This window comes from Heterocephalus glaber, unplaced genomic scaffold (genome assembly GCF_053883595.1).
Source record: "Heterocephalus glaber isolate CG9 unplaced genomic scaffold, H.glaber_assembly_v1.0 deba00001472, whole genome shotgun sequence".
NCBI lineage: Eukaryota > Metazoa > Chordata > Mammalia > Rodentia > Bathyergidae > Heterocephalus > Heterocephalus glaber.
Genome location: NW_028258315.1, coordinates 68,385,129 through 68,397,520, shown reverse-complemented (window position 1 = coordinate 68,397,520; position 12,392 = coordinate 68,385,129).

The window sequence follows — 12,392 nt, the reverse complement described above, 5'->3', positions numbered from 1 at the left end:
TGCCTCTGAGAATGCACAAGATGTACTGGTAAAGATGATTACTCCAAACAGGGTCATTTTGGTATAACTCCCAGAAAGTTGTTAATCTTCTCTGGGTCTATTTCCTCCTATGTAAATTGGAATAATATTACCTACCTCGTGAAATTATTTTGAGATTTTAGAAAACAGTACCCAGTTAGCACTGTGCTTGGCCACTGGCATGAGGAACATAACTTTGTTCCTTTGAGCATGTAGTGCTCATGGGCCAGGCAGTTATTAGTAGCCAAAGATACGAGTTGCTGCTGCATCCTGCTTCATTTCATGACACTGCTATCCCCATAGCTCTGTAGACCTATTAGATGCTTTTCATTAAGGTACCCATGATTGATTTTGTGAAGTGACAGTATGACAAATTGATTATGAGCTCCAGAGCTGGATAGCTTGGGCTAAGTCTCAGATAGGACAATTATTGGCTCCAAGACTTTGAATAAATTACTTAGGTTCTCTGTACTTCAATTTCCAACCTTTAAAATAACATAATACAGAACTTTATGCATAAAATTGTCATGAGTCAGTAAAGGAAAAGCACTTTAGAATAGTCCCTAGTATATAGTAATGACTCAAAATTACAAACTGCTATTATTCTTGTTATTGTCCTGCTGTATTCTCTGAGGATAAATTTAAAGGGTTTTGTGACTTTACTGGACAGGGTAGACCAGTGGTCTCGTGTTCCAGAATCCTACTTTCTCAACATGCTAAGATAATGGGTTAAGGGTGGGATGGGTGGATGAGCAATGCTGGTGTAGTGGTGGGGTGGTGAGGATGGTTATGGGTGGTACCAGGGTAAAGGTGGTGATGGTGATGTGGTAGTGGTGGGATGTTGTGATGATGGTGGGGTGGTGGAAATGGGGTAGTTCTTAGTGTGGTGTGGTAGTTGTTTTTGGTGATGGCAGGGTTAGAATGATGCGGGTGGTGGTGGTGGGGCGTTGGTGTTGATGGGGTGATGAAAGGTGAGGTGGCTCCTGTTCATGGTGGTGCCAGAGAGATGGTCGATGGTATTGATGTGGTTGACAGGATGATAGTAGGGTGCTGTTGGCAGGGAGAAGATGCAGTAGAGGTGCTGGTGGGGGAGTGATAATGGAATGGTAGTTGGTGGTAGTGATGGACCTTTTGGGGCAGTATGGGGCGAGGTAGGAGGACAAGTCTTTTTTTCTACTCCTTGGAGGCAGATCTTGCCTGGCCACCACAGTAGGACAACTTTAGGTCCTCTGTGTGTCCCTGATTCCAGCACTGCAGGACTCCTGGCTCTTCTCTGAGAGGGCCCTGATGCTTCCTCAGTCAGGGAAGTGGGTGTGATGGAATTCTGAACAACAAGATCAGTTTCTGCCTGTGTTCCCATTATTTGCTCATTAAGAACTTCATTCATTTATGGACATGCCCATACTTTATTTCACACTCTCATCGCATACTCCATTTTTTTCCCTCTGAGAAACCACAGGCATTTTGAAGATATTGTATAAATATTTCTTATAACATCCCTTTGATGTTGTAGTCAGGTAAAAGAATCTCACTTTAGAGGTGACAAAATTGAGGTGATTCACCGGGTCACACATTTCTTAAACCATTGAGAAGTGGTATCTGGTTTACAACCCTTTCTGTGGCTGGCAGAATTAACTTTTGATGGGGAAAAAAGGGCTATTTTTGTTATAGTTAACCCTCCCCCCACTGTAGAGAGATGACAAGAAAAGCTGTTTCTTTTCTCCTTTCAGAGAGCCAGGTTGGGTGCCTTCTCCCTGTGTCTTTGTCTGTGACCCTGTTTTCTTGCTGACGGGATGAGGTACCAGAGCGGGTGAGGTCAGGATCCTAGTGTGAAGTTTTCCTGTGAAGCTTTGGCGAGTGAGTGGTGTTTGTACTGACTGCCCTTGTCACCCCCAGGAACTATTTTGGAGAGGGAAAAAAGTAAACCAAAAAACTTCTGTCAGTTTTTGCCACTCAAAAAATATTTGCTCCACATTTGATAAAGCTGAGAAATCTCACATCTTCCATGGTGAAAGCAGCTGCGGTTGCTTCCAGAATGCCTTTGTGGGTGGGTGGGGTGCCACAGCCACGGCAGCTCCTGTGGAGATGGTGCATTGTTGGTGCCTGAGCCAGCATAAACGCAGCCTGCCTTTGAGGCAATGTGCTTAAACTGAAGAATGAGAAAAGGGTACACTTCAGGACACGCTGATCTCCGAAAGGCTATTTTCTAAAAAATGCTAATTGTGCATGCTAAACAGAAACCATAGGCTTCCGGTAGCCTCACTTGAGTCCTGTTTGCAGATGTTTTATGGAGTATTTAAACCTTAGGCCTCTTCCTTTCTTCCCTCTAGTGAAGGATCTTGGTGTTATCAACTCATTAACTGTGTCCTCATTATTTGCCTGCAGTTGCAGTCCTCTGCTTTCAATAAAAGGGCAGAGCACTGTCAGGGGATGAGGAAGTCACAGAGGTGGCCTCGGTGGTTGATCAATGGTGATGGCAACTTTGCAAATTTAAGAACAGCACATAAAGCAAAAATGAGAGGCCATATGAAGTGCTGATGAAAAGCAACTTTCTAATAGTTCTATCCTGTGGTTCCATTTGAGATGTAGGCTGCGAAGGAGGAAAAGTTATGATCCATTTGGTGCTTGGTGTTGAGGTTCTCTGAGTCCAGTCCATGCAGCTCTGTGGTGTGGGTCCTGGAGTATTATTTATTTAACAAGGCATCCCATGGACAGGTGCTAGAGATACAGCAACAAGGAAGACATAACCCTGTCATCAGGGAGTGAACAGTCTTAGGGGAGGGAGGTGAGATACATGCATCACAAACAGTGCAATGTAGAGTGAGAAGCGTTGCAGCAGAGCATTGTTCCTAAAAGGATTCAAGGAAGCTGGCAGTATGCACAAGTACCCTTGAGATATGTGAGAGGCAAGTTCTTCCTCTGCTGAGTTGGACAAGGAAGAGATTGTCAATGGCCACTCACCAAAGGCCACCAGGAATAATGTTGGGCATCAGGGTTGGGTTTATCATTTGTTGTGCCAAAGGAGAACATCCCCTGTCCGCCACAAGACACCATGGAAGAGCTGCTTAAGAGGAAATTGGGAGGAGCTTACTGAGGATTTGGACATGGTTTTGGTGATTTGGAGGGAAAGTATATAAAATGAGGCTCTGTTCTGGACCAGTGCTTCAGAAAGTAGGACAATTTGGTGGGTGGCCATCTTATACTAATCCTAATACTTGATTTAACACTGTAGATCCAGGAAGTGAGGGGAAGATGTGGGGTTAAAGATATCTTTGGGAGAGAAGCATTAGTGACTCATGCTAGCTTATTGAAGGGGATGTTTGGTCATTATTGTGGTTGCAGTGTTTTTGTTTTTATCTCTGTTCAGATGTTATGGTGTCTCCTTGTTTTTGTCTTATTGAAGTTCTCAACTGATTTTGATAGTCTGTGAAATTGTTTATGTTCATCAGGGGAACGTCACACTCTAGCAGTCTAGCAAGGACCAACTAGTCTGGTTATCAGCTGCAAGGGCTTGGTGATACTTTTTTCCTCCATCTCAAAATGCTTGTTATGGATACTAAGGGATGGGTAGGGTTTCCCAGATCAAAAAAGGAAGACATTTGAGTCAGGAAGTATATAGAAAGATGCATTGAGTTTCCCAGGAGGCAGCAGACTCTGAATGGCTTAGGATGGCAGAAGTGAGAGTTTATGGTGGAGTGGGCAGGAGGTGCCACGCCCAGGAGTCAGACAGAGCCAGATGGTGGAGGGCTTGTGAGTCTAAGAAGCTTAGATTGAATCCCTTGGCTATCTTCATCTCAGTGCTGAACTCAAAGCAGCTGATCAACAGATATTTTCTGATTTGGAATATTGATTATTGAATTAGACCTCATTTTCTTTGAACTGGACCTTGTTTTCCTTGTATAGTCCTTTTTGTCACACCCTCTTATTGCTCCCAAAGCCAAAAATAAAAGCAGTGATGTCCTTCTGGAGTCCAGATATCCTTTCCTTAATGTAACTCTTGGAATACTGTGGTCCCAGAGCTGGAAGGGCTCCTGTGGCACATTGATTTGTCTCCCTCCTTTTATGAAGAGGGACTTGAAGCATCAAATACCTACTTAATGCTCCACAGCAGGTCATGAAACAATGAGCATTCGAACTGACAAGTCCTACTTCCTTGTGTGTATTACAGCAACCCTTGTACCCATCATTCAGAATGGCCCCAAACAAATTCTTATATAGCCCTAGTGAGTCTTGAGACTCTGTGAGGCTCAGGCTCTTCATAACCAAGAATAAAATCCAGCAGCAAGAAGTATTTGAGGAGAATTTTATTTGTTATGTGTGATTACTGGACTTTAAGAGGCTATGATTCATGACCCATAGGAATTTTTCAAAGGTCCTTTCCTCCATTCTACTCTTAGCTCCTCCAGATGTTCTCTTGTGCCAAAGTCCAAACTGCTTCTCTAACCACAGTCTGGAGCTGAATTTTCTCGTCTTTCTTCTTTTCCAGTTTTTCACTAAATAGATGGACCTGGGCTCTGCCCAGACCCATTTCCCTCCTTATATCGATCAGTGTAGTGTCTGATGGCAAGTAACAGAAACCTCACTATGGTGTTTAACACAAGTAAGAAGTTTATCTGTCCATAGAAGAAGTCCATAGGAAGATGATCCATGTTTGGCCCTGCCTGGTTTTCTGCTCTTTCCGTGATGGTGGATAGCCTTCTTATTACTATAGATGACTGCTGCCCTGCCCTTCAAGAATCTTGTATTTACACACACACACACACACACACACACACACACACACACAATCCAGGCTTGGTAGTGCATGACTGTAATCCCAGCACTCCTCCTGAGGCAGGAGAATTGTTGTAAGTTTGAGGTGAGCCTGATAGTAAGAGCCTATCTCAAAAAACAAAAACAAAATAAAACAATCATTTATTCACTCTAGGCCAAAAGAAGGGCAATGACCAAATGGAAGATGTATGCGCCTGCTGAATGACCTCTTTATATTAGGATAACAGTTGCTTTCCTGGAAGCCATATCTAGTAGATTTCCACTTTCACTTCATTGGCCAGAAATGGTCATAGAGCCTTTGCTAGCTGCAAGGAAACAAGGGAGGTAAGTACTATAACTCATCACCTTGAACCGCCCCCCAAAAATCATGGTCTTGTTAATGGAGAAGGGAAGAAGATATATTGGGTAAGAAGCTATCAGTGATATTCATATTCATCTGCTAGATTTTCCATCACAAAAATATTGCTGATGACATGATACTCTACATAGAAGACCCCAAAAACTTCATCAAAAGACTTCTAGATTTAATAACTAAATTCACTAATATAGCTGGATACAAAGTGAACACTCAACAATCAATAGCATTCCTATACACAAATAACAGACTCACTGAGAGAGAAATTAGGCAAACAACACCTTTCACAATAGCATCCAAAAAAATGAAATACTTAGGAATCAATCTAACAAAGGAAGCAAAAGAACTTTACATTGAAAGTTACAGTTTCAATCTCTGAAAAAGGAGATCGAAGTGGATATCAGAAAATGGAAAGATGTCCCTTGCTCTGGGGTAGGAAGAATTAACATAGTGAAAATAGCCATACTCCCAAAATTATAATACAGATTTAATGCAATCCCAATAAAAATTCCTTTAGCATTCTTCACAGAGCTAGAGAAAACATGCCTAAAATTCATTTGGAACCAGAAAAGACCTAGAATAGCAAAAACAACTCTGGGTAACAAAGCCAAGGGAAGGGGCATCACAATCCCTGACTTGAAATTATACTACAAAGCTACTGTGATAAAAACAGCAGGGTACTGGCAAAAAAACAGACCCAAGGATCAGTGGAACAAATTAGAAGATGTAGAAACAATTCCAAACACACTTCCACTTTATCTTTGGCAAAGGGGCCAAACACATTCACTGGAAGAAAGATAGCCTCTTTAATAAATGGTGCTGGAAAATTGTCTTTCTACATGCCAAAGACTAAAACTAGATATCTCTCACCATGCACTAAACTAAAATCAAAATGGATCAAAGATCTACATATTAACACAGAAACACTAAATCTGCTAGAAGAGAGAAAAGATAAAACTCTTGAAGACATAGGTGTAGGCAAAGACTTCATGAACAAAACCCCAGTTGCATCAGAAATACTACAAAGAATCAACAATAGAGACCTCATCTTATAAAAAGGCTTTTGCACAGCAAAAGAAATCAACAAAGTGAAAAGACAGCCCACAGAGTGGGAAAAAATTTTAGCCAGTTGCTCCTCAGATAAAGGACTAATATTAGAACATATAAAGAATTGAAAAAAATTCAATTCAACCCAACCCCCAAATTTAAAGAACCAATCCAAAAACAAACATCTGACATAATTCACATTTCTCAGATGAAGAAGTACAAACAAAGTAAATACATGAAAAAATGTTCACCATCACTGATCATTTGAGAGATTCAAATTAAAACAGTGCTGAGGTTACATCTCACTCCAGAAAGAATGGCTGCTAGCAAGAAATCAACCGATAACAGGGCCGGGGATTTAGTTCAGTGGTTTTGCTGTCTGCTGCGCAAGCAGACTCGAGTTCGATCCCTGGTACCAAAAAAAAAAAACAACAAAAAAAGAAATCAACCAATAACAAATGCTGGCAGGGTTGTGGGGAAAAAGAAACCCTTCTCCACTATTGGTGGGAGTGTAGACTGGTACAATCACTGTGGAAATCAGTGTGGAGATTTCTCAAAAGAGTAGGATTAGGGCTGGAGATTTAGCTCAGTGGTTCAGCTGCCTTCCTCGAAAGTGAAAGGTCCTGTGATCCCCAGTACCAAAAAAGAAAAAAGAAAAAAAAAGACTAGGATTAGAGGTCTCATTTGACCCAGCTATTCCAGTTCTGGGTATCTTCCCAAAAGAATTAAGAGCATTACACCACAGTGATACATGTGCACCCATGTTTATAGCAGCACAGTTTTTACAGCTAAATCTTGGAAACAGCCCAAATGCCCATCAACTGAGGAATGGATAAAGAAAATGTGGGTTTAAAATATATATATATAATGGAGTACTATTTAGCCATAAAGAAGGATAAACTTGAGACATTTCTAGGTAAATAAATGCACTTAACCACTGAGCTAAATCCCCAGCCCCAGAAGCTTTTTAATAAGATGAGATCCCAATTGTTGATTCTTTGTGCTAGTTCCCGTGCTACTGAGGATTTGTTCATGAAATTTTTTCCTATGCCAGTATCTTCGAGAGACTTCTACCTAACTTATCTTCCAGCAAGTTTAGTGTTTCTGTTTTAATATTTAGGTCTTTAATCCACTTCGATTTTAGTTTAGTGCATGGTGAAAGGTAGCGGTCTAGCTTCCCCCCCCCCCCATTAACTTTATTGGTACATTTTAGGTATACAATACAGTTACATTCATCATTGGGAACAGTTTTGTTTAATCAGCTTCTCTCTTTCAAGAGCCCTTTTGCCAGATCTGCCCCAATTTTTTTTATTTTAATGTAATACAAGTAGACATTAACAAAGAAAATATGAAAACACTTCTATGAAAAAATAAAATTCCATTACAAATTAAGTAGACGGTAACAATGGTAAATACACTGAGTACCATGGTCTTAATATATTTTCAGTTGCTAATCTATCTCTCAGCTCATCTTCTAAGAAAACTACACCTTTTTTGCATAAAACATTTTTTTTTTGGTACTGGGGATCGAAATCGGGTCCTCGCGCTTGCGCAGCAGGCAGCGAAACCACTGAGCTAAAACATTTAGCTCATAAAACATTTTAATTATTAACAAAGTATTTAACACTTGGTATTATTTTGAACAGTTTCTTCCTATTCCACAATATCTATTATAATGTTAGTCCTTATTTACATTTTCAGTTTCTCACACCAGAGAGACAATGCGATATTTACACGTGTGTTTGATTTATTTCACTTAACCAATTGGGATCTTGTACCATTACATGAGTCTCTTGGTTCTTATTTTTTTTCCCCTTCCCTTGCCCTCCCTTCACCCCCTCCACCCTTCCCTATTTGCAAAGACTTTGTTTCCATTTCTTTCCTCTTCTCATACTTTTTCCTTTCCCTTTATTCCCTTCCCCTACCCCTCCCAATTCCCCTGTTCTTTTAGATCTTTTCTTCCTGTTATACAATATCAATTATACATTTCTAAAATTACAATATTAAGATCTAAGAGACATTACCACAGATTTTACAGAATTTAAAAGGCTATAGAAAGCATATTACAAAAATCTTTTTTGAAATAAATTTGACAACTTCTAAGAAGTAACTTAGAAGACAAATTAATGAAACTAACTCTGGAGGAAATATAAAATATGAATAGCACCTATTAAAGAAAGTATATTCCTAGCTTGAAAACCTACCTATATGACAACAGTAGGCTCATAAACATTTTAACTGATAAATTATATCAAACAATTAAAGCAGAACAAAGAAGGAACACTTCTCCCCTCATTTTAGGAACTCAACATTGTGCTAATCCTAAAACTGGATAAAGATAATAGAAGAAAAAAGTATGAACATAGATAGAAATTTGTTTAAGAAAACAAACTATTAGAAGTCAGATCTGGCAGTATGTAGAAAGTGGTTTTGTTATAGGGATGGCAGTGTTGGTTCAGTATTGGAAGATCCACCCCCAAAAGTCATCATTTTAACAGAGGAAAGGAAAAAGCCATATGATCCTGTCACTAGTTGGAGGAAAAGTATTGGACCAAATTCTACAGCTGTTCATGGTAAAAGCTATCGGAGACTAGAAGTAGAACAGAAATTCTCAACAAATTAAAGACATGTACTCCATACTTCCAGCGAGAATGCCTTATATGAATGGAGAAGATACAATGCTTTCTCCTTAAGGTGGGGAACAAGGGCAGATATGCTTACTCTTTATCTGTCCATTAAACTTTGAAACCTAGTCCCCACCAAAATAATCTGGCAATAAAATGACACAACTAGGATAGGATTGGCACGGCAGAAGCAAAATCTTTATATGTAGATGAAATGATGATCTACAGAGAAAATACTAAGAAATCTGTAGGAGCCCCTAGAACTTGTACTTGAATTTAGCAGGATTAGAAGACACAAGTTATATATAAAAATTCAGGCCTGTGTATACTTGCTATAAATGAAGAATTGGATATTGAAATTTAAAAGTTATGTAGGAGTACAAAGGACCTAGAAAAGCCAAAAACAAAAACAAAAACAGTGTTGGAAGACGTTTAGCACCCAATTTTAAGACTTCTTCTAAAGCTACAGTAATCAAGGCAGTGTTGGTGTAAGGAAAGACATATAGATCATTTGAATAAAACAGAGAATCTAGAAGTAGAACCACACATATATGGTCCACTGAGTTTTGAAAGATTATTTAACATTAGCATTTTATAGAACATAAACTCGATTCAAGAGCCAAGGAAGAGATAGTGTCTTCAACAAACGGCACTAGAACATCTGGTATCCATATATAAAAAATTAACCTCAACCCTTTTTTTCCATATGTGAAAATAACTTGAAGGGATCTATGAACCTAAATAAGAAAGCCTAAAAGTATAAAACTTTAAGAAGACATTATAAGGGAAAATATTTATGAATTCAGGGTAGGCAAGAACTACCTAGGATACAAAAAACATGATGTATAAAAGAAAAAATTTGATAAATGGGATTCCATCAAAATTTAGAACTTTAAATGACATCATTAAAATGAAAAGTAGTCCTTAAACAGAGTATATTTACAATGCATATAACCTATGAGCAGAATATATACAGAATCCTTAGAGCTCATTAATAGACAACCCAATTAAAATGTAGATGTAAGAAGATGATAAATAGCCAGTATAGCACAAGGAATGGTGTGCAACTCTAGGATCAGAAAAATACTAATCAGTACAATAACAAGATTGAATTATACACTCATTAGGGAGATGAAGTTAAAAGTTTTAAAAGCCTTGTCATGACTTTTTCTTTTTGTTGGACTCTTCCCCCTTTGCGTTTAATTTGTCACGCCCAATGGATTCATTCTGCTGGGTTTCCTGGGGTTGTGATCTTCATTGTCTTTTCGTAGGGTATTGTCTAAAATTTTTTGGAGTGCCTGTTTGGTATTCATGAAGTTCCTGAGGTTCTCTTTGTCATGAAAGTATCTTATTTCTCCATCAATTTTGAAAGATAGTTTTGCAGGGTACATCAATCTGGGTTGGAGGCTGTTTTCCTTTAGGGCTTGAAATACATCACTCCAAGCTCTTCTTGCCTTGAGGGTTTGCATTGAGAAGTCTGCTGTGATTCTGACGGGCTTTCCTTTGTATGTGATTTGTTTCTATTCTCTCATTGCTTGTAGAATTTTATTCTTCTGTTGGATTTCTGGAATCCTAACTATTATATGCCTATGTGTAGATTTTTCTTTTTGATTAAGGCTAGCTGGAGTCCTATATGCCTCACTTATCTGTATGTCAAGTTCTTTTCCCCTCCTTGAGACGTTTTCTGCCATCACTTCTGTGAAGAGTTTTTTTTTATGTCATCAGCACTCTCTCCTCTTTCTTCATTGACTCCAATCAGTCTTATGTTATTCTTTGCATCACCTAGCAGCTGCTAGATTGATTTCTTGTGTTCCCTTACAATTTTAAAGCAATTTTTCTTTTCCTCCTCACTAATTGCAATCTTATCTTCTATATCTGAAATTCTATCCTCACGTTGGTTCATTCTGCTGTGCAGACTTTCGATGGAGTTTTTAATCTCTTGGAAATCTGTTTGTATCTGTTTTATGGATTCCATTTGTTTCCTATGTTGGGATTCCATCATATTCCTCAGATCCTCTATTTTTTTATCTGTGTCCTCTCTAGATTTATTAATCATGTCTTGCACCATGAGCAAAATCTTTGCTGTTATCTGAGTAATTATTTCTGATTTCATTTTTCCCAGATCCTCTTTTGTTGCCAGTTCAGAGAGTCCAGGTGGTTGAGTATCAGAGTGTTCCATCTCATTTCCCTTTGGGGTTGCTGTAGGTGATCCAGAAGTCTGTTTTTGAGGCTTGTTTATGTGTCTTCTGATTTCCACGGGGCGGGGTGTGTGTGCTTTTGATGCCCACGCAGCTCACCTTCTCTGCCCTAGGAGCTTGGGATGGTGGTGGGGGAGCTTCCTTCTGAGTGCTGGGACTGGCTCAGCTTCTCTGCCCTAGGAGCATTGGATGGAGGTGGGGAGCTTCCTTCCAGGTGCTGGGACCTGCTCTAGGGGTCTAGTTTTAATCTTTGGCAAGTTGAAATCCAGTTTTTCCAACACTATTTATTAAAGAGGCTATCTATCCTCCAGTGAGGATGGTTGGCTCCTTTGTCAAAGATGAGGTAGGTCAGTATGTCTGGAGCTGTTTCTGTATCTTCTATTCTATTCCACTGGTCCTTGGGACTGTTTCTTTGCCAGTACTATGCTGTTTTTATCACAGTGGCTTTGTAGTATAGTTTCAAGTTGGGGATTGTGATATCCCCTGCCATGTCTCTGTTGCCTAGAATTGCTTTTGCTGTTCTAGGTCTCTTCTGGTTCCAAATGAATTTCTGGATTGTTTTCTCTAGCTCTGTGAAATATACTGTTGGGATTTCAATTGGGATTGCATTGAATCTGTATAGCACTTTTGGAAGTATGGCCATTTTCACTATATGCTTTTTTCCTACCCAAGAACAAGGGATGTCTTTCCATTTTCTTATATCCTTTTTGATCTCTTTTTTCAGAGTGTTGTAGTTCTCAATGTAGAGGTGTTTTGCTTCCTTTGTTAAACTGATTCCTAGATATGTATTTCATTTTTTTGGATGGTATTGTGAAAGGAATTGTTTCCCTAATTTCTCTCTCTCAGTGAGTCTGTTTTTGTGTACAAGAAGGCTATTGATTTTTGAGTGCTTACCTTGTATCCAGCTACTCTACTGTATCTGTCATTTAAGTCTAGAAGTCTTTTTGCAGAGTTTTTTGGGTCTTCAATATACATTATAATAATATCAGCAAATAATGACAGTGTAACTTCTTCCTTTCCTATCTTTATTCCTTTTATTTCTTTCTCTTGTCTAATTTCTGTGGCTAATGTTTACAAAACTATATTGAACAGGAGTGGTGATAGAGGACATCCTTGTTTTGGTCCTGATTTTAGCATGAAGGTTTTCAGCTTTTGACCATTTAGTATGATGTTGGCTGTTGGTTTTTCATAGATAGCCTTTATCAAATTGTGTCTGGTTTCTTTTGCTCATGATGTTTATGTAATTCATTCCTGTTGTTTTATGTATTAGTAGTTTGACATTTTTATTCCCACATGATTTAATTATGAGTCCACAATGCTGACATGCTAGTGACCCTAGTTTTGTAAATAGCCAATGAATATTGGCTGAATGAGTGA